General features: G+C 47.6%; 26 non-coding genes across 26 annotated transcripts; 21 read left to right on the top strand and 5 right to left on the bottom strand.

Moving 5' to 3' along the window:
• Positions 1 to 273: 273 nt before the first annotated feature.
• Positions 274 to 345, bottom strand: trnad-guc (transfer RNA aspartic acid (anticodon GUC)). Its single transcript has one exon. It is a non-coding gene; the product is annotated as a tRNA-Asp (tRNA).
• A 203-nt stretch (positions 346 to 548) lies between these two features.
• On the top strand, positions 549 to 621 carry trnav-cac (transfer RNA valine (anticodon CAC)). Its single transcript has one exon. It is a non-coding gene; the product is annotated as a tRNA-Val (tRNA).
• A 750-nt stretch (positions 622 to 1371) lies between these two features.
• Positions 1372 to 1444, top strand: trnav-aac (transfer RNA valine (anticodon AAC)). Its single transcript has one exon. It is a non-coding gene; the product is annotated as a tRNA-Val (tRNA).
• A 557-nt stretch (positions 1445 to 2001) lies between these two features.
• Positions 2002 to 2073, bottom strand: trnad-guc (transfer RNA aspartic acid (anticodon GUC)). The gene has a single exon. It is a non-coding gene; the product is annotated as a tRNA-Asp (tRNA).
• Positions 2074 to 2276: 203 nt separating this feature from the next.
• On the top strand, positions 2277 to 2349 carry trnal-caa (transfer RNA leucine (anticodon CAA)). The gene has a single exon. It is a non-coding gene; the product is annotated as a tRNA-Leu (tRNA).
• A 750-nt stretch (positions 2350 to 3099) lies between these two features.
• Positions 3100 to 3172, top strand: trnav-aac (transfer RNA valine (anticodon AAC)). The gene has a single exon. It is a non-coding gene; the product is annotated as a tRNA-Val (tRNA).
• Positions 3173 to 4934: 1762 nt separating this feature from the next.
• Positions 4935 to 5007, top strand: trnav-cac (transfer RNA valine (anticodon CAC)). Its single transcript has one exon. It is a non-coding gene; the product is annotated as a tRNA-Val (tRNA).
• A 750-nt stretch (positions 5008 to 5757) lies between these two features.
• On the top strand, positions 5758 to 5830 carry trnav-aac (transfer RNA valine (anticodon AAC)). The gene has a single exon. It is a non-coding gene; the product is annotated as a tRNA-Val (tRNA).
• A 557-nt stretch (positions 5831 to 6387) lies between these two features.
• Positions 6388 to 6459, bottom strand: trnad-guc (transfer RNA aspartic acid (anticodon GUC)). The gene has a single exon. It is a non-coding gene; the product is annotated as a tRNA-Asp (tRNA).
• A 203-nt stretch (positions 6460 to 6662) lies between these two features.
• On the top strand, positions 6663 to 6735 carry trnav-cac (transfer RNA valine (anticodon CAC)). The gene has a single exon. It is a non-coding gene; the product is annotated as a tRNA-Val (tRNA).
• A 750-nt stretch (positions 6736 to 7485) lies between these two features.
• trnav-aac (transfer RNA valine (anticodon AAC)) lies at positions 7486 to 7558 on the top strand. Its single transcript has one exon. It is a non-coding gene; the product is annotated as a tRNA-Val (tRNA).
• Positions 7559 to 8415: 857 nt separating this feature from the next.
• Positions 8416 to 8488, top strand: trnav-aac (transfer RNA valine (anticodon AAC)). The gene has a single exon. It is a non-coding gene; the product is annotated as a tRNA-Val (tRNA).
• Positions 8489 to 9320: 832 nt separating this feature from the next.
• trnav-cac (transfer RNA valine (anticodon CAC)) lies at positions 9321 to 9393 on the top strand. The gene has a single exon. It is a non-coding gene; the product is annotated as a tRNA-Val (tRNA).
• A 750-nt stretch (positions 9394 to 10143) lies between these two features.
• On the top strand, positions 10144 to 10216 carry trnav-aac (transfer RNA valine (anticodon AAC)). Its single transcript has one exon. It is a non-coding gene; the product is annotated as a tRNA-Val (tRNA).
• Positions 10217 to 11048: 832 nt separating this feature from the next.
• On the top strand, positions 11049 to 11121 carry trnav-cac (transfer RNA valine (anticodon CAC)). Its single transcript has one exon. It is a non-coding gene; the product is annotated as a tRNA-Val (tRNA).
• Positions 11122 to 11871: 750 nt separating this feature from the next.
• trnav-aac (transfer RNA valine (anticodon AAC)) lies at positions 11872 to 11944 on the top strand. Its single transcript has one exon. It is a non-coding gene; the product is annotated as a tRNA-Val (tRNA).
• An 832-nt stretch (positions 11945 to 12776) lies between these two features.
• On the top strand, positions 12777 to 12849 carry trnav-cac (transfer RNA valine (anticodon CAC)). The gene has a single exon. It is a non-coding gene; the product is annotated as a tRNA-Val (tRNA).
• A 750-nt stretch (positions 12850 to 13599) lies between these two features.
• Positions 13600 to 13672, top strand: trnav-aac (transfer RNA valine (anticodon AAC)). The gene has a single exon. It is a non-coding gene; the product is annotated as a tRNA-Val (tRNA).
• Positions 13673 to 14229: 557 nt separating this feature from the next.
• On the bottom strand, positions 14230 to 14301 carry trnad-guc (transfer RNA aspartic acid (anticodon GUC)). The gene has a single exon. It is a non-coding gene; the product is annotated as a tRNA-Asp (tRNA).
• Positions 14302 to 14504: 203 nt separating this feature from the next.
• Positions 14505 to 14577, top strand: trnav-cac (transfer RNA valine (anticodon CAC)). Its single transcript has one exon. It is a non-coding gene; the product is annotated as a tRNA-Val (tRNA).
• Positions 14578 to 15327: 750 nt separating this feature from the next.
• trnav-aac (transfer RNA valine (anticodon AAC)) lies at positions 15328 to 15400 on the top strand. Its single transcript has one exon. It is a non-coding gene; the product is annotated as a tRNA-Val (tRNA).
• An 832-nt stretch (positions 15401 to 16232) lies between these two features.
• trnav-cac (transfer RNA valine (anticodon CAC)) lies at positions 16233 to 16305 on the top strand. Its single transcript has one exon. It is a non-coding gene; the product is annotated as a tRNA-Val (tRNA).
• Positions 16306 to 17055: 750 nt separating this feature from the next.
• Positions 17056 to 17128, top strand: trnav-aac (transfer RNA valine (anticodon AAC)). The gene has a single exon. It is a non-coding gene; the product is annotated as a tRNA-Val (tRNA).
• A 557-nt stretch (positions 17129 to 17685) lies between these two features.
• trnad-guc (transfer RNA aspartic acid (anticodon GUC)) lies at positions 17686 to 17757 on the bottom strand. The gene has a single exon. It is a non-coding gene; the product is annotated as a tRNA-Asp (tRNA).
• A 203-nt stretch (positions 17758 to 17960) lies between these two features.
• On the top strand, positions 17961 to 18033 carry trnav-cac (transfer RNA valine (anticodon CAC)). Its single transcript has one exon. It is a non-coding gene; the product is annotated as a tRNA-Val (tRNA).
• Positions 18034 to 18783: 750 nt separating this feature from the next.
• trnav-aac (transfer RNA valine (anticodon AAC)) lies at positions 18784 to 18856 on the top strand. Its single transcript has one exon. It is a non-coding gene; the product is annotated as a tRNA-Val (tRNA).
• The last annotated feature ends 257 nt before the right edge of the window (positions 18857 to 19113 follow it).

The following is a 19113-nucleotide window of genomic DNA, read 5'->3' as shown; positions in this document are numbered from 1 at the left end:
TCAGTAGTGTGACTTTATTAACACTGTCGCTCTTTTGGGGATCGTATCCATGAAGATGACAAACATAATGGAAGACAAGGACAAGGAGCTTGACACAGAGAAAAAAGGAGTTTGGCTTCCTTCCAAGAATACGAACACAGCCCAGACTCCAGTTACACATCGACATTGAGGGTCAGGCTTCGTCCGCCACTGCTGGACAGATGGGGGTACCATTCTGGTGTGCTTCTTTGGTCTTTCTTGGTGAACAATGAGTAGGTGGTAGAAAAGGAAACTCTCCCCGTCGGGGAATCGAACCCCGATCTTCCGCGTGACAGGCGGAGATACTGTCCATTATACTAACGAGGACTGCGCGATCTGTTTTTTTGGCACGTCAACAGCAGGGGGCGCTGTTTCCACATTTGCAGGGAGTCTGCAGAGACATGGACTCGGCACCATCAGTTGTGACTGAATCCAGGTTCAAATCTCTCATCTGATCTCCATATATCCCAATCAACCAAGTTGTTTTGCTTCTATTAGGGCAGTCATGTCCGTGGAAAGGGACATAGTCGGTTTCCGTAGTGTAGCGGTTATCACGTTCGCCTCACACGCGAAAGGTCCCTGGCTCGAAACCGGGCGGAAACACATTTCTTTGCTCATGTTGACTATCACAGAATCAGACTTTGTTGAGGTGAATTGACAGTAATTTGTATAATAGATGAGTGGAGAGAAGCGCTGGTAGAGTTAGTGTTACCATGTGTCCTGCATGCAGCTGGTGCTTTCATCTCGTCCACCATCTACCAATCTGTCCTTTGTTGACGTGCCTCTCAGTGGTATGACTGGTATTGACAATGTCGCTCTTTTGGGGATCGTGAATATGACAAACATAATGGAAAACAAGTACAAGGAGCTTGACACAGAGAAAAAAGGTGTTTGGCTTCCTTCCAAGAATACGAACACAGCCCAGACTCCAGTTAGACATCGACATTGAGGGTCAGGGTTCGTCCGCCACTGCTGAACAGATGGTGGTACCATTCTGGTGTGCAGTGCAACAGGTGCTTCTTTGGTCTGTCTTGGTGAACAATGAGCACGTGGTAGAAAAGGAAACTCTCCCCGTCTGGGAATCGAACCCCTATCTTCCACGAGACAGGCGGAGATACTGTCCATTATACTAACGAGGACTGCGCCAGCGGTGTTTTGGGCACGTCAATAGCAGGGGGCGCTGTTTCCGCATTTACAGGGAGTGTGCAGAGACATGGACAAGAAACCATGAGGTGTGACTGAATCCAGGTTCAAATCTCTCATCTGATCTCTCTATAGCCCAATTAAACATGTTGTCTTGCTTGTAATGCAGGCGCATTAGGGCAGTAATGTCCGTGCAGGGGCTTACTGTCGGTTTCCGTAGTGTAGCAGTTATCACGTTCGCCTAACACGCGAAAGGTCCCCGGCTCGAAACCGGGCGGAAACACAGTTCTTTGCTCATGTTGACTCTCACAGAAAGGTCCCTGGCCCAAAATCGGGTGGAAACACAGTTCTTTGCTCATGTTGACTCTCAAAGAAAGGTCACCGGGCGGAAAGACAGTTCTTTGCTCATGTTGACTCTCACATAATCAGACTCTATTGAAGTGAATTGACAGTCATTTGTATAATAAGTGAATAAGTGTGTAATATCTGTCCTGTATGCAGCTGGTGCCTTCATCTCCTCCCTCTTCTACCAATCTGTCCTTTGTTGAAGTGCTTGTCATTCGTGGATCAGTAGTGTGACTTTATTAACACTGTCGCTCTTTTGGGGATCGTATCCATGAAGATCACAAACATAATGGAAGACAAGGACAAGGAGCTTGACACAGAGAAAAAAGGAGTTTGGCTTCCTTCCAAGAATACGAACACAGCCCAGACTCCAGTTACACATCGACATTGAGGGTCAGGCTTCGTCCGCCACTGCTGGACAGATGGTGGTACCATTCTGGTGTGCTTCTTTGGTCTTTCTTGGTGAACAATGAGTAGGTGGTAGAAAAGGAAACTCTCCCCGTCGGGGAATCGAACCCCGATCTTCCGCGTGACAGGCGGAGATACTGTCCATTATACTAACGAGGACTGCGCGATCTGTTTTTTTGGCACGTCAACAGCAGGGGGCGCTGTTTCCACATTTGCAGGGAGTCTGCAGAGACATGGACTCGGCACCATCAGTTGTGACTGAATCCAGGTTCAAATCTCTCATCTGATCTCCATATATCCCAATCAACCAAGTTGTTTTGCTTCTATTAGGGCAGTCATGTCCGTGGAAAGGGACATAGTCGGTTTCCGTAGTGTAGCGGTTATCACGTTAGCCTCAAATGCTTAAGGTCCCTGGCTCGAAACCGGGCGGAAACACATTTCTTTGCTCATGTTGACTATCACAGAATCAGACTTTGTTGAGGTGAATTGACAGTAATTTGTATAATAGATGAGTGGAGAGAAGCGCTGGTAGAGTTAGTGTTACCATGTGTCCTGCATGCAGCTGGTGCTTTCATCTCGTCCACCATCTACCAATCTGTCCTTTGTTGACGTGCCTCTCAGTGGTATGACTGGTATTGACAATGTCGCTCTTTTGGGGATCGTGAATATGACAAACATAATGGAAAACAAGTACAAGGAGCTTGACACAGAGAAAAAAGGTGTTTGGCTTCCTTCCAAGAATACGAACACAGCCCAGACTCCAGTTAGACATCGACATTGAGGGTCAGGGTTCGTCCGCCACTGCTGAACAGATGGTGGTACCATTCTGGTGTGCAGTGCAACAGGTGCTTCTTTGGTCTGTCTTGGTGAACAATGAGCACGTGGTAGAAAAGGAAACTCTCCCCGTCTGGGAATCGAACCCCTATCTTCCACGAGACAGGCGGAGATACTGTCCATTATACTAACGAGGACTGCGCCAGCGGTGTTTTGGGCACTTCAATAGCAGGGGGCGCTGTTTCCGCATTTACAGGGAGTGTGCAGAGACATGGACAAGAAACCATGAGGTGTGACTGAATCCAGGTTCAAATCTCTCATCTGATCTCTCTATAGCCCAATTAAACATGTTGTCTTGCTTGTAATGCAGGCGCATTAGGGCAGTAATGTCCGTGCAGGGGCTTACTGTCGGTTTCCGTAGTGTAGCGGTTATCACGTTCGCCTAACACGCGAAAGGTCCCCGGCTCGAAACCGGGCGGAAACACAGTTCTTTGCTCATGTTGACTCTCACAGAAAGGTCCCTGGCCCAAAATCGGGTGGAAACACAGTTCTTTGCTCATGTTGTCTCTCAAAGAAAGGTCACCGGGCGGAAAGACAGTTCTTTGCTCATGTTGACTCTCACATAATCAGACTCTATTGAAGTGAATTGAGAGTCATTTGTATAATAAGTGAATAAGTGTGTAATATCTGTCCTGTATGCAGCTGGTGCCTTCATCTCCTCCCTCTTCTACCAATCTGTCCTTTGTTGAAGTGCTTGTCATTCGTGGATCAGTAGTGTGACTTTATTAACACTGTCGCTCTTTTGGGGATCGTATCCATGAAGATGACAAACATAATGGAAGACAAGGACAAGGAGCTTGACACAGAGAAAAAAGGAGTTTGGCTTCCTTCCAAGAATACGAACACAGCCCAGACTCCAGTTACACATCGACATTGAGGGTCAGGCTTCGTCCGCCACTGCTGAACAGATGGTGGTACCATTCTGGTGTGCAGTGCGACAGGTGCTTCTTTGGTCTGTCTTGGTGAACAATGAGCACGTGGTAGAAAAGGAAACTCTCCCCGTCTGGGAATCGAACCCCTATCTTCCACGAGACAGGCGGAGATAATGTCCATTATACTAACGAGGACTGCGCCAGCCGTGTTTTGGGCACGTCAATAGCAGGGGGCGCTGTTTCCGCATTTACAGGGAGTGTGCAGAGACATGGACAAGAAACCATGAGGTGTGACTGAATCCAGGTTCAAATCTCTCATCTGATCTCTCTATAGCCCAATTAAACATGTTGTCTTGCTTGTAATGCAGGCGCATTAGGGCAGTAATGTCCGTGCAGGGGCTTACTGTCGGTTTCCGTAGTGTAGCGGTTATCACGTTCGCCTAACACGCTAAAGGTCCCCGGCTCGAAACCGGGCTGAAACACAGTTCTTTGCTCATGTTGACGCTCACAGAAAGGTCCCTGGCCCAAAATCGGGTGGAAACACAGTTCTTTGCTCATGTTGACTCTCAAAGAAAGGTCACCGGGCGGAAAGACAGTTCTTTGCTCATGTTGACTCTCACATAATCAGACTCTATTGAAGTGAATTGACAGTCATTTGTATAATAAGTGAATAAGTGTGTAATATCTGTCCTGTATGCAGCTGGTGCCTTCATCTCCTCCCTCTTCTACCAATCTGTCCTTTGTTGAAGTGCTTGTCATTCGTGGATCAGTAGTGTGACTTTATTAACACTGTCGCTCTTTTGGGGATCGTATCCATGAAGATGACAAACATAATGGAAGACAAGGACAAGGAGCTTGACACAGAGAAAAAAGGAGTTTGGCTTCCTTCCAAGAATACGAACACAGCCCAGACTCCAGTTACACATCGACATTGAGGGTCAGGCTTCGTCCGCCACTGCTGAACAGATGGTGGTACCATTCTGGTGTGCTTCTTTGGTCTTTCTTGGTGAACAATGAGTAGGTGGTAGAAAAGGAAACTCTCCCCGTCGGTGAATCGAACCCCGATCTTCCGCGTGACAGGCGGAGATACTGTCTATTATACTAACGAGGACTGCGCGATCTGTTTTTTTGGCACGTCAACAGCAGGGGGCGCTGTTTCCACATTTGCAGGGAGTCTGCAGAGACATGGACTCGGCACCATCAGTTGTGACTGAATCCAGGTTCAAATCTCTCATCTGATCTCCATATATCCCAATCAACCAAGTTGTTTTGCTTCTATTAGGGCAGTCATGTCCGTGGAAATGGACATAGTCGGTTTCCGTAGTGTAGCGGTTATCACGTTCGCCTCACACGCGAAAGGTCCCTGGCTCGAAACCGGGCGGAAACACATTTCTTTGCTCATGTTGACTATCACAGAATCAGACTTTGTTGAGGTGAATTGACAGTAATTTGTATAATAGATGAGTGGAGAGAAGCGCTGGTAGAGTTAGTGTTACCATGTGTCCTGCATGCAGCTGGTGCTTTCATCTCGTCCACCATCTACCAATCTGTCCTTTGTTGACGTGCCTCTCAGTGGTATGACTGGTATTGACCATGTCGCTCTTTTGGGGATCGTGAATATGACAAACATAATGGAAAACAAGTACAAGGAGCTTGACACAGAGAAAAAAGGTGTTTGGCTTCCTTCCAAGAATACGAACACAGCCCAGACTCCAGTTAGACATCGACATTGAGGGTCAGGGTTCGTCCGCCACTGCTGAACAGATGGTGGTACCATTCTGGTGTGCAGTGCAACAGGTGCTTCTTTGGTCTGTCTTGGTGAACAATGAGCACGTGGTAGAAAAGGAAACTCTCCCCGTCTGGGAATCGAACCCCTATCTTCCACGAGACAGGCGGAGATACTGTCCATTATACTAACGAGGACTGCGCCAGCGGTGTTTTGGGCACGTCAATAGCAGGGGGCGCTGTTTCCGCATTTACAGGGAGTGTGCAGAGACATGGACAAGAAACCATGAGGTGTGACTGAATCCAGGTTCAAATCTCTCATCTGATCTCTCTATAGCCCAATTAAACATGTTGTCTTGCTTGTAATGCAGGCGCATTAGGGCAGTAATGTCCGTGCAGGGGCTTACTGTCGGTTTCCGTAGTGTAGCAGTTATCACGTTCGCCTAACACGCGAAAGGTCCCCGGCTCGAAACCGGGCGGAAACACAGTTCTTTGCTCATGTTGACTCTCACAGAAAGGCCCCTGGCCCAAAATCGGGTGGAAACACAGTTCTTTGCTCATGTTGACTCTCAAAGAAAGGTCACCGGGCGGAAAGACAGTTCTTTGCTCATGTTGACTCTCACATAATCAGACTCTATTGAAGTGAATTGACAGTCATTTGTATAATAAGTGAATAAGTGTGTAATATCTGTCCTGTATGCAGCTGGTGCCTTCATCTCCTCCCTCTTCTACCAATCTGTCCTTTGTTGAAGTGCTTGTCATTCGTGGATCAGTAGTGTGACTTTATTAACACTGTCGCTCTTTTGGGGATCGTATCCATGAAGATCACAAACGTAATGGAAGACAAGGACAAGGAGCTTGACACAGAGAAAAAAGGAGTTTGGCTTCCTTCCAAGAATACGAACACAGCCCAGACTCCAGTTACACATCGACATTGAGGGTCAGGCTTCGTCCGCCACTGCTGGACAGATGGTGGTACCATTCTGGTGTGCTTCTTTGGTCTTTCTTGGTGAACAATGAGTAGGTGGTAGAAAAGGAAACTCTCCCCGTCGGGGAATCGAACCCCGATCTTCCGCGTGACAGGCGGAGATACTGTCCATTATACTAACGAGGACTGCGCTATCGGTTTTTTTGGCACGTCAACAGCATGGGGCGCTGTTTCCACATTTACAGGGAGTGTGCAGAGACATGGACTCGGCACCATCAGTTGTGACTGAATCCAGGTTCAAATCTCTCATCTGATCTCCATATATCCCAATCAACCAAGTTGTTTTGCTTCTATTAGGGCATTCATGTCCGTGGAAAGGCACATTGTCGGTTTCCGTAGTGTAGCGGTTATCACGTTCGCCTCACACGCGAAAGGTCCCCGGCTCGAAACCGGGCGGAAACACATTTCTTTGCTCATGTTGACTATCACAGAATCAGACTTTGTTGAGGTGAATTGACAGTAATTTGTATAATAGATGAGTGGAGAGAAGCGCTGGTACAGTTAGTGTTACCATGTGTCCTGCATGCAGCTGGTGCCTTCATCTCGTCCACCATCTACCAATCTGTCCTTTGTTGACGTGCCTCTCAGTGGTATGACTGGTATTGACAATGTCGCTCTTTTGGGGATCGTGAATATGACAAACATAATGGAAAACAAGTACAAGGAGCTTGACACAGAGAAAAAAGGTGTTTGGCTTCCTTCCAAGAATATGAACACAGCCCAGACTCCAGTTAGACATCGACATTGAGGGTCAGGGTTCGTCCGCCACTGCTGAACAGATGGTGGTACCATTCTGGTGTGCAGTGCAACAGGTGCTTCTTTGGTCTGTCTTGGTGAACAATGAGCACGTGGTAGAAAAGGAAACTCTCCCCGTCTGGGAATCGAACCCCTATCTTCCACGAGACAGGCGGAGATACTGTCCATTATACTAACGAGGACTGCGCCAGCGGTGTTTTGGGCACGTCAACAGCAGGGGGCGCTGTTTCCGCATTTACAGGGAGTGTGCAGAGACATGGACAAGAAACCATGAGGTGTGACTGAATCCAGGTTCAAATCTCTCATCTGATCTCTCTATAGCCCAATTAAACATGTTGTCTTGCTTGTAATGCAGGCGCATTAGGGCAGTAATGTCCGTGCAGGGGCTTACTGTCGGTTTCCGTAGTGTAGCGGTTATCACGTTCGCCTAACACGCGAAAGGTCCCCGGCTCGAAACCGGGCGGAAACACAGTTCTTTGCTCATGTTGACTCTCACAGAAAGGTCCCTGGCCCAAAATCGGGTGGAAACACAGTTCTTTGCTCATGTTGTCTCTCAAAGAAAGGTCACCGGGCGGAAAGACAGTTCTTTGCTCATGTTGACTCTCACATAATCAGACTCTATTGAAGTGAATTGAGAGTCATTTGTATAATAAGTGAATAAGTGTGTAATATCTGTCCTGTATGCAGCTGGTGCCTTCATCTCCTCCCTCTTCTACCAATCTGTCCTTTGTTGAAGTGCTTGTCATTCGTGGATCAGTAGTGTGACTTTATTAACACTGTCGCTCTTTTGGGGATCGTATCCATGAAGATGACAAACATAATGGAAGACAAGGACAAGGAGCTTGACACAGAGAAAAAAGGAGTTTGGCTTCCTTCCAAGAATACGAACACAGCCCAGACTCCAGTTACACATCGACATTGAGGGTCAGGCTTCGTCCGCCACTGCTGAACAGATGGTGGTACCATTCTGGTGTGCAGTGCGACAGGTGCTTCTTTGGTCTGTCTTGGTGAACAATGAGCACGTGGTAGAAAAGGAAACTCTCCCCGTCTGGGAATCGAACCCCTATCTTCCACGAGACAGGCGGAGATAATGTCCATTATACTAACGAGGACTGCGCCAGCCGTGTTTTGGGCACGTCAATAGCAGGGGGCGCTGTTTCCGCATTTACAGGGAGTGTGCAGAGACATGGACAAGAAACCATGAGGTGTGACTGAATCCAGGTTCAAATCTCTCATCTGATCTCTCTATAGCCCAATTAAACATGTTGTCTTGCTTGTAATGCAGGCGCATTAGGGCAGTAATGTCCGTGCAGGGGCTTACTGTCGGTTTCCGTAGTGTAGCGGTTATCACGTTCGCCTAACACGCGAAAGGTCCCCGGCTCGAAACCGGGCGGAAACACAGTTCTTTGCTCATGTTGACTCTCACAGAAAGGTCCCTGGCCCAAAATCGGGTGGAAACACAGTTCTTTGCTCATGTTGTCTCTCAAAGAAAGGTCACCGGGCGGAAAGACAGTTCTTTGCTCATGTTGACTCTCACATAATCAGACTCTATTGAAGTGAATTGACAGTCATTTGTATAATAAGTGAATAAGTGTGTAATATCTGTCCTGTATGCAGCTGGTGCCTTCATCTCCTCCCTCTTCTACCAATCTGTCCTTTGTTGAAGTGCTTGTCATTCGTGGATCAGTAGTGTGACTTTATTAACACTGTCGCTCTTTTGGGGATCGTATCCATGAAGATGACAAACATAATGGAAGACAAGGACAAGGAGCTTGACACAGAGAAAAAAGGAGTTTGGCTTCCTTCCAAGAATACGAACACAGCCCAGACTCCAGTTACACATCGACATTGAGGGTCAGGCTTCGTCCGCCACTGCTGAACAGATGGTGGTACCATTCTGGTGTACTTCTTTGGTCTTTCTTGGTGAACAATGAGTAGGTGGTAGAAAAGGAAACTCTCCCCGTCGGGGAATCGAACCCTGATCTTCCGCGTGACAGGCGGAGATACTGTCCATTATACTAACGAGGACTGCGCTATCTGTTTTTTTGGCACGTCAACAGCATGGGGCACTGTTTCCACATTTACAGGGAGTGTGCAGAGACATGGACTCGGCACCATCAGTTGTGACTGAATCCAGGTTCAAATCTCTCATCTGATCTCCATATATCCCAATCAACCAAGTTGTTTTGCTTCTATTAGGGCATTCATGTCCGTGGAAAGGCACATTGTCGGTTTCCGTAGTGTAGCGGTTATCACGTTCGCCTCACACGCGAAAGGTCCCCGGCTCGAAACCGGGCGGAAACACATTTCTTTGCTCATGTTGACTATCACAGAATCAGACTTTGTTGAGGTGAATTGACAGTAATTTGTATAATAGATGAGTGGAGAGAAGCGCTGGTACAGTTAGTGTTACCATGTGTCCTGCATGCAGCTGGTGCCTTCATCTCGTCCACCATCTACCAATCTGTCCTTTGTTGACGTGCCTCTCAGTGGTATGACTGGTATTGACAATGTCGCTCTTTTGGGGATCGTGAATATGACAAACATAATGGAAAACAAGTACAAGGAGCTTGACACAGAGAAAAAAGGTGTTTGGCTTCCTTCCAAGAATACGAACACAGCCCAGACTCCAGTTAGACATCGACATTGAGGGTCAGGGTTCGTCCGCCACTGCTGAACAGATGGTGGTACCATTCTGGTGTGCAGTGCAACAGGTGCTTCTTTGGTCTGTCTTGGTGAACAATGAGCACGTGGTAGAAAAGGAAACTCTCCCCGTCTGGGAATCGAACCCCTATCTTCCACGAGACAGGCGGAGATACTGTCCATTATACTAACGAGGACTGCGCCAGCGGTGTTTTGGGCACGTCAACAGCAGGGGGCGCTGTTTCCGCATTTACAGGGAGTGTGCAGAGACATGGACAAGAAACCATGAGGTGTGACTGAATCCAGGTTCAAATCTCTCATCTGATCTCTCTATAGCCCAATTAAACATGTTGTCTTGCTTGTAATGCAGGCGCATTAGGGCAGTAATGTCCGTGCAGGGGCTTACTGTCGGTTTCCGTAGTGTAGCGGTTATCACGTTCGCCTAACACGCGAAAGGTCCCCGGCTCGAAACCGGGCGGAAACACAGTTCTTTGCTCATGTTGACTCTCACAGAAAGGTCCCTGGCCCAAAATCGGGTGGAAACACAGTTCTTTGCTCATGTTGTCTCTCAAAGAAAGGTCACCGGGCGGAAAGACAGTTCTTTGCTCATGTTGACTCTCACATAATCAGACTCTATTGAAGTGAATTGACAGTCATTTGTATAATAAGTGAATAAGTGTGTAATATCTGTCCTGTATGCAGCTGGTGCCTTCATCTCCTCCCTCTTCTACCAATCTGTCCTTTGTTGAAGTGCTTGTCATTCGTGGATCAGTAGTGTGACTTTATTAACACTGTCGCTCTTTTGGGGATCGTATCCATGAAGATGACAAACATAATGGAAGACAAGGACAAGGAGCTTGACACAGAGAAAAAAGGAGTTTGGCTTCCTTCCAAGAATACGAACACAGCCCAGACTCCAGTTACACATCGACATTGAGGGTCAGGCTTCGTCCGCCACTGCTGAACAGATGGTGGTACCATTCTGGTGTACTTCTTTGGTCTTTCTTGGTGAACAATGAGTAGGTGGTAGAAAAGGAAACTCTCCCCGTCGGGGAATCGAACCCCGATCTTCCGTGTGACAGGCGGAGATACTGTCCATTATACTAACGAGGACTGCGGGATCTGTTTTTTTGGCACGTCAACAGCAGGGGGCGCTGTTTCCACATTTGCAGGGAGTCTGCAGAGACATGGACTCGGCACCATCAGTTGTGACTGAATCCAGGTTCAAATCTCTCATCTGATCTCCATATATCCCAATCAACCAAGTTGTTTTGCTTCTATTAGGGCAGTCATGTCCGTGGAAAGGGACATAGTCAGTTTCCGTAGTGTAGCGGTTATCACGTTCGCCTCACACGCGAAAGGTCCCTGGCTCGAAACTGGGCGGAAACACATTTCTTTGCTCATGTTGACTATCACAGAATCAGACTTTGTTGAGGTGAATTGACAGTAATTTGTATAATAGATGAGTGGAGAGAAGCGCTGGTAGAGTTAGTGTTACCATGTGTCCTGCATGCAGCTGGTGCCTTCATCTCGTCCACCATCTACCAATCTGTCCTTTGTTGACGTGCCTCTCAGTGGTATGACTGGTATTGACAATGTCGCTCTTTTGGGGATCGTGAATATGACAAACATAATGGAAAACAAGTACAAGGAGCTTGACACAGAGAAAAAAGGTGTTTGGCTTCCTTCCAAGAATACGAACACAGCCCAGACTCCAGTTAGACATCGACATTGAGGGTCAGGGTTCGTCCGCCACTGCTGAACAGATGGTGGTACCATTCTGGTGTGCAGTGCAACAGGTGCTTCTTTGGTCTGTCTTGGTGAACAATGAGCACGTGGTAGAAAAGGAAACTCTCCCCGTCTGGGAATCGAACCCCTATCTTCCACGAGACAGGCGGAGATACTGTCCATTATACTAACGAGGACTGCGCCAGCGGTGTTTTGGGCACGTCAACAGCAGGGGGCGCTGTTTCCGCATTTACAGGGAGTGTGCAGAGACATGGACAAGAAACCATGAGGTGTGACTGAATCCAGGTTCAAATCTCTCATCTGATCTCTCTATAGCCCAATTAAACATGTTGTCTTGCTTGTAATGCAGGCGCATTAGGGCAGTAATGTCCGTGCAGGGGCTTACTGTCGGTTTCCGTAGTGTAGCGGTTATCACGTTCGCCTAACACGCGAAAGGTCCCCGGCTCGAAACCGGGCGGAAACACAGTTCTTTGCTCATGTTGACTCTCACAGAAAGGTCCCTGGCCCAAAATCGGGTGGAAACACAGTTCTTTGCTCATGTTGTCTCTCAAAGAAAGGTCACCGGGCGGAAAGACAGTTCTTTGCTCATGTTGACTCTCACATAATCAGACTCTATTGAAGTGAATTGACAATCATTTGTATAATAAGTGAATAAGTGTGTAATATCTGTCCTGTATGCAGCTGGTGCCTTCATCTCCTCCCTCTTCTACCAATCTGTCCTTTGTTGAAGTGCTTGTCATTCGTGGATCAGTAGTGTGACTTTATTAACACTGTCGCTCTTTTGGGGATCGTATCCATGAAGATGACAAACATAATGGAAGACAAGGACAAGGAGCTTGACACAGAGAAAAAAGGAGTTTGGCTTCCTTCCAAGAATACGAACACAGCCCAGACTCCAGTTACACATCGACATTGAGGGTCAGGCTTCGTCCGCCACTGCTGAACAGATGGTGGTACCATTCTGGTGTACTTCTTTGGTCTTTCTTGGTGAACAATGAGTAGGTGGTAGAAAAGGAAACTCTCTCCGTCGGGGAATCGAACCCCGATCTTCCGCGTGACAGACGGAGATACTGTCCATTATACTAACGAGGACTGCGCTATCTGTTTTTTTGGCACGTCAACAGCATGGGGCACTGTTTCCACATTTACAGGGAGTGTGCAGAGACATGGACTCGGCACCATCAGTTGTGACTGAATCCAGGTTCAAATCTCTCATCTGATCTCCATATATCCCAATCAACCAAGTTGTTTTGCTTCTATTAGGGCATTCATGTCCGTGGAAAGGCACATTGTCGGTTTCCGTAGTGTAGCGGTTATCACGTTCGCCTCACACGCGAAAGGTCCCCGGCTCGAAACCGGGCGGAAACACGTTTCTTTGCTCATGTTGACTATCACAGAATCAGACTTTGTTGAGGTGAATTGACAGTAATTTGTATAATAGATGAGTGGAGAGAAGCGCTGGTACAGTTAGTGTTACCATGTGTCCTGCATGCAGCTGGTGCCTTCATCTCGTCCACCATCTACCAATCTGTCCTTTGTTGACGTGCCTCTCAGTGGTATGACTGGTATTGACAATGTCGCTCTTTTGGGGATCGTGAATATGACAAACATAATGGAAAACAAGTACAAGGAGCTTGACACAGAGAAAAAAGGTGTTTGGCTTCCTTCCAAGAATACGAACACAGCCCAGACTCCAGTTAGACATCGACATTGAGGGTCAGGGTTCGTCCGCCACTGCTGAACAGATGGTGGTACCATTCTGGTGTGCAGTGCAACAGGTGCTTCTTTGGTCTGTCTTGGTGAACAATGAGCACGTGGTAGAAAAGGAAACTCTCCCCGTCTGGGAATCGAACCCCTATCTTCCACGAGACAGGCGGAGATACTGTCCATTATACTAACGAGGACTGCGCCAGCGGTGTTTTGGGCACGTCAACAGCAGGGGGCGCTGTTTCCGCATTTACAGGGAGTGTGCAGAGACATGGACAAGAAACCATGAGGTGTGACTGAATCCAGGTTCAAATCTCTCATCTGATCTCTCTATAGCCCAATTAAACATGTTGTCTTGCTTGTAATGCAGGCGCATTAGGGCAGTAATGTCCGTGCAGGGGCTTACTGTTGGTTTCCGTAGTGTAGCGGTTATCACGTTCGCCTAACACGCGAAAGGTCCCCGGCTCGAAACCGGGAGGAAACACAGTTCTTTGCTCATGTTGACTCTCACAGAAAGGTCCCTGGCCCAAAATCGGGTGGAAACACAGTTCTTTGCTCATGTTGTCTCTCAAAGAAAGGTCACCGGGCGGAAAGACAGTTCTTTGCTCATGTTGACTCTCACATAATCAGACTCTATTGAAGTGAATTGACAGTCATTTGTATAATAAGTGAATAAGTGTGTAATATCTGTCCTGTATGCAGCTGGTGCCTTCATCTCCTCCCTCTTCTACCAATCTGTCCTTTGTTGAAGTGCTTGTCATTCGTGGATCAGTAGTGTGACTTTATTAACACTGTCGCTCTTTTGGGGATCGTATCCATGAAGATGACAAACATAATGGAAGACAAGGACAAGGAGCTTGACACAGAGAAAAAAGGAGTTTGGCTTCCTTCCAAGAATACGAACACAGCCCAGACTCCAGTTACACATCGACATTGAGGGTCAGGCTTCGTCCGCCACTGCTGAACAGATGGTGGTACCATTCTGGTGTACTTCTTTGGTCTTTCTTGGTGAACAATGAGTAGGTGGTAGAAAAGGAAACTCTCCCCGTCGGGGAATCGAACCCCGATCTTCCGCGTGACAGGCGGAGATACTGTCCATTATACTAACGAGGACTGCGCGATCTGTTTTTTTGGCACGTCAACAGCATGGGGCACTGTTTCCACATTTTCAGGGAGTGTGCAGAGACATGGACTCGGCACCATCAGTTGTGACTGAATCCAGGTTCAAATCTCTCATCTGATCTCCATATATCCCAATCAACCAAGTTGTTTTGCTTCTATTAGGGCATTCATGTCCGTGGAAAGGCACATTGTCGGTTTCCGTAGTGTAGCGGTTATCACGTTCGCCTCACACGCGAAAGGTCCCCGGCTCGAAACCGGGCGGAAACACATTTCTTTGCTCATGTTGACTATCACAGAATCAGACTTTGTTGAGGTGAATTGACAGTAATTTGTATAATAGATGAGTGGAGAGAAGCGCTGGTACAGTTAGTGTTACCATGTGTCCTGCATGCAGCTGGTGCCTTCATCTCGTCCACCATCTACCAATCTGTCCTTTGTTGACGTGCCTCTCAGTGGTATGACTGGTATTGACAATGTCGCTCTTTTGGGGATCGTGAATATGACAAACATAATGGAAAACAAGTACAAGGAGCTTGACACAGAGAAAAAAGGTGTTTGGCTTCCTTCCAAGAATACGAACACAGCCCAGACTCCAGTTAGACATCGACATTGAGGGTCAGGGTTCGTCCGCCACTGCTGAACAGATGGTGGTACCATTCTGGTGTGCAGTGCAACAGGTGCTTCTTTGGTCTGTCTTGGTGAACAATGAGCACGTGGTAGAAAAGGAAACTCTCCCCGTCTGGGAATCGAACCCCTATCTTCCACGAGACAGGCGGAGATACTGTCCATTATACTAACGAGGACTGCGCCAGCGGTGTTTTGGGCACGTCAACAGCAGGGGGCGCTGTTTCCGCATTTACAGGGAGTGTGCAGAGACATGGACAAGAAACCATGAGGTGTGACTGAATCCAGGTTCAAATCTCTCATCTGATCTCTCTATAGCCCAATTAAACATGTTGTCTTGCTTGTAATGCAGGCGCATTAGGGCAGTAATGTCCGTGCAGGGGCTTACTGTCGGTTTCCGTAGTGTAGCGGTTATCACGTTCGCCTAACACGCGAAAGGTCCCCGGCTCGAAACCGGGCGGAAACACAGTTCTTTGCTCATGTTGACTCTCACAGAAAGGTCCCTGGCCCAAAATCGGGTGGAAACACAGTTCTTTGCTCATGTTGTCTCTCAAAGAAAGGTCACCGGGCGGAAAGACAGTTCTTTGCTCATGTTGACTCTCACATAATCAGACTCTATTGAAGTGAATTGACAGTCATTTGTATAATAAGTGAATAAGTGTGTAATATCTGTCCTGTATGCAGCTGGTGCCTTCATCTCCTCCCTCTTCTACCAATCTGTCCTTTGTTGAAGTGCTTGTCATTCGTGGATCAGTAGTGTGACTTTATTAACACTGTCGCTCTTTTGGGGATCGTATCCATGAAGATGACAAACATAATGGAAGACAAGGACAAGGAGCTTGACACAGAGAAAAAAGGAGTTTGGCTTCCTTCCAAGAATACGAACACAGCCCAGACTCCAGTTACACATCGACATTGAGGGTCAGGCTTCGTCCGCCACTGCTGAACAGATGGTGGTACCATTCTGGTGTACTTCTTTGGTCTTTCTTGGTGAACAATGAGTAGGTGGTAGAAAAGGAAACTCTCCCCGTCGGGGAATCGAACCCCGATCTTCCGCGTGACAGACGGAGATACTGTCCATTATACTAACGAGGACTGCGCTATCTGTTTTTTTGGCACGTCAACAGCATGGGGCACTGTTTCCACATTTACAGGGAGTGTGCAGAGACATGGACTCGGCACCATCAGTTGTGACTGAATCCAGGTTCAAATCTCTCATCTGATCTCCATATATCCCAATCAACCAAGTTGTTTTGCTTCTATTAGGGCATTCATGTCCGTGGAAAGGCACATTGTCGGTTTCCGTAGTGTAGTGGTTATCACGTTCGCCTCACACGCGAAAGGTCCCCGGCTCGAAACCGGGCGGAAACACGTTTCTTTGCTCATGTTGACTATCACAGAATCAGACTTTGTTGAGGTGAATTGACAGTAATTTGTATAATAGATGAGTGGAGAGAAGCGCTGGTACAGTTAGTGTTACCATGTGTCCTGCATGCAGCTGGTGCCTTCATCTCGTCCACCATCTACCAATCTGTCCTTTGTTGACGTGCCTCTCAGTGGTATGACTGGTATTGACAATGTCGCTCTTTTGGGGATCGTGAATATGACAAACATAATGGAAAACAAGTACAAGGAGCTTGACACAGAGAAAAAAGGTGTTTGGCTTCCTTCCAAGAATACGAACACAGCCCAGACTCCAGTTAGACATCGACATTGAGGGTCAGGGTTCGTCCGCCACTGCTGAACAGATGGTGGTACCATTCTGGTGTGCAGTGCAACAGGTGCTTCTTTGGTCTGTCTTGGTGAACAATGAGCACGTGGTAGAAAAGGAAACTCTCCCCGTCTGGGAATCGAACCCCTATCTTCCACGAGACAGGCGGAGATACTGTCCATTATACTAACGAGGACTGCGCCAGCGGTGTTTTGGGCACGTCAACAGCAGGGGGCGCTGTTTCCGCATTTACAGGGAGTGTGCAGAGACATGGACAAGAAACCATGAGGTGTGACTGAATCCAGGTTCAAATCTCTCATCTGATCTCTCTATAGCCCAATTAAACATGTTGTCTTGCTTGTAATGCAGGCGCATTAGGGCAGTAATGTCCGTGCAGGGGCTTACTGTTGGTTTCCGTAGTGTAGCGGTTATCACGTTCGCCTAACACGCGAAAGGTCCCCGGCTCGAAACCGGGAGGAAACACAGTTCTTTGCTCATGTTGACTCTCACAGAAAGGTCCCTGGCCCAAAATCGGGTGGAAACACAGTTCTTTGCTCATGTTGTCTCTCAAAGAAAGGTCACCGGGCGGAAAGACAGTTCTTTGCTCATGTTGACTCTCACATAATCAGACTCTATTGAAGTGAATTGACAGTCATTTGTATAATAAGTGAATAAGTGTGTAATATCTGTCCTGTATGCAGCTGGTGCCTTCATCTCCTCCCTCTTCTACCAATCTGTCCTTTGTTGAAGTGCTTGTCATTCGTGGATCAGTAGTGTGACTTTATTAACACTGTCGCTCTTTTGGGGATCGTATCCATGAAGATGACAAACATAATGGAAGACAAGGACAAGGAGCTTGACACAGAGAAAAAAGGAGTTTGGCTTCCTTCCAAGAATACGAACACAGCCCAGACTCCAGTTACACATCGACATTGAGGGTCAGGCTTCGTCCGCCACTGCTGAACAGATGGTGGTACCATTCTGGTGTACTTCTTTGGTCTTTCTTGGTGAACAATGAGTAGGTGGTAGAAAAGGAAACTCTCCCCGTCGGGGAATCGAACCCCGATCTTCCGCGTGACAGGCGGAGATACTGTCCATTATACTAACGAGGACTGCGCGATCTGTTTTTTTGGCACGTCAACAGCATGGGGCACTGTTTCCACATTTTCAGGGAGTGTGCAGAGACATGGACTCGGCACCATCAGTTGTGACTGAATCCAGGTTCAAATCTCTCATCTGATCTCCATATATCCCAATCAACCAAGTTGTTTTGCTTCTATTAGGGCATTCATGTCCGTGGAAAGGCACATTGTCGGTTTCCGTAGTGTAGCGGTTATCACGTTCGCCTCACACGCGAAAGGTCCCCGGCTCGAAACCGGGCGGAAACACATTTCTTTGCTCATGTTGACTATCACAGAATCAGACTTTGTTGAGGTGAATTGACAGTAATTTGTATAATAGATGAGTGGAGAGAAGCGCTGGTACAGTTAGTGTTACCATGTGTCCTGCATGCAGCTGGTGCCTTCATCTCGTCCACCATCTACCAATCTGTCCTTTGTTGACGTGCCTCTCAGTGGTATGACTGGTATTGACAATGTCGCTCTTTTGGGGATCGTGAATATGACAAACATAATGGAAAACAAGTACAAGGAGCTTGACACAGAGAAAAAAGGTGTTTGGCTTCCTTCCAAGAATACGAACACAGCCCAGACTCCAGTTAGACATCGACATTGAGGGTCAGGGTTCGTCCGCCACTGCTGAACAGATGGTGGTACCATTCTGGTGTGCAGTGCAACAGGTGCTTCTTTGGTCTGTCTTGGTGAACAATGAGCACGTGGTAGAAAAGGAAACTCTCCCCGTCTGGGAATCGAACCCCTATCTTCCACGAGACAGGCGGAGATACTGTCCATTATACTAACGAGGACTGCGCCAGCGGTGTTTTGGGCACGTCAACAGCAGGGGGCGCTGTTTCCGCATTTACAGGGAGTGTGCAGAGACATGGACAAGAAACCATGAGGTGTGACTGAATCCAGGTTCAAATCTCTCATCTGATCTCTCTATAGCCCAATTAAACATGTTGTCTTGCTTGTAATGCAGGCGCATTAGGGCAGTAATGTCCGTGCAGGGGCTTACTGTCGGTTTCCGTAGTGTAGCGGTTATCACGTTCGCCTAACACGCGAAAGGTCCCCGGCTCGAAACCGGGCGGAAACACAGTTCTTTGCTCATGTTGACTCTCACAGAAAGGTCCCTGGCCCAAAATCGGGGGGAAACACAGTTCTTTGCTCATGTTGTCTCTCAAAGAAAGGTCACCGGGCGGAAAGACAGTTCTTTGCTCATGTTGACTCTCACATAATCAGACTCTATTGAAGTGAATTGACAGTCATTTGTATAATAAGTGAATAAGTGTGTAATATCTGTCCTGTATGCAGCTGGTGCCTTCATCTCCTCCCTCTTCTACCAATCTGTCC

The sequence above is a fragment of the Centropristis striata genome, chromosome 14 (assembly GCF_030273125.1).
Source record: "Centropristis striata isolate RG_2023a ecotype Rhode Island chromosome 14, C.striata_1.0, whole genome shotgun sequence".
Taxonomy (NCBI): domain Eukaryota; kingdom Metazoa; phylum Chordata; class Actinopteri; order Perciformes; family Serranidae; genus Centropristis; species Centropristis striata.
Note: the sequence above shows the minus strand (reverse complement) of the source record. Positions and strands in the feature narration are given on the sequence as shown.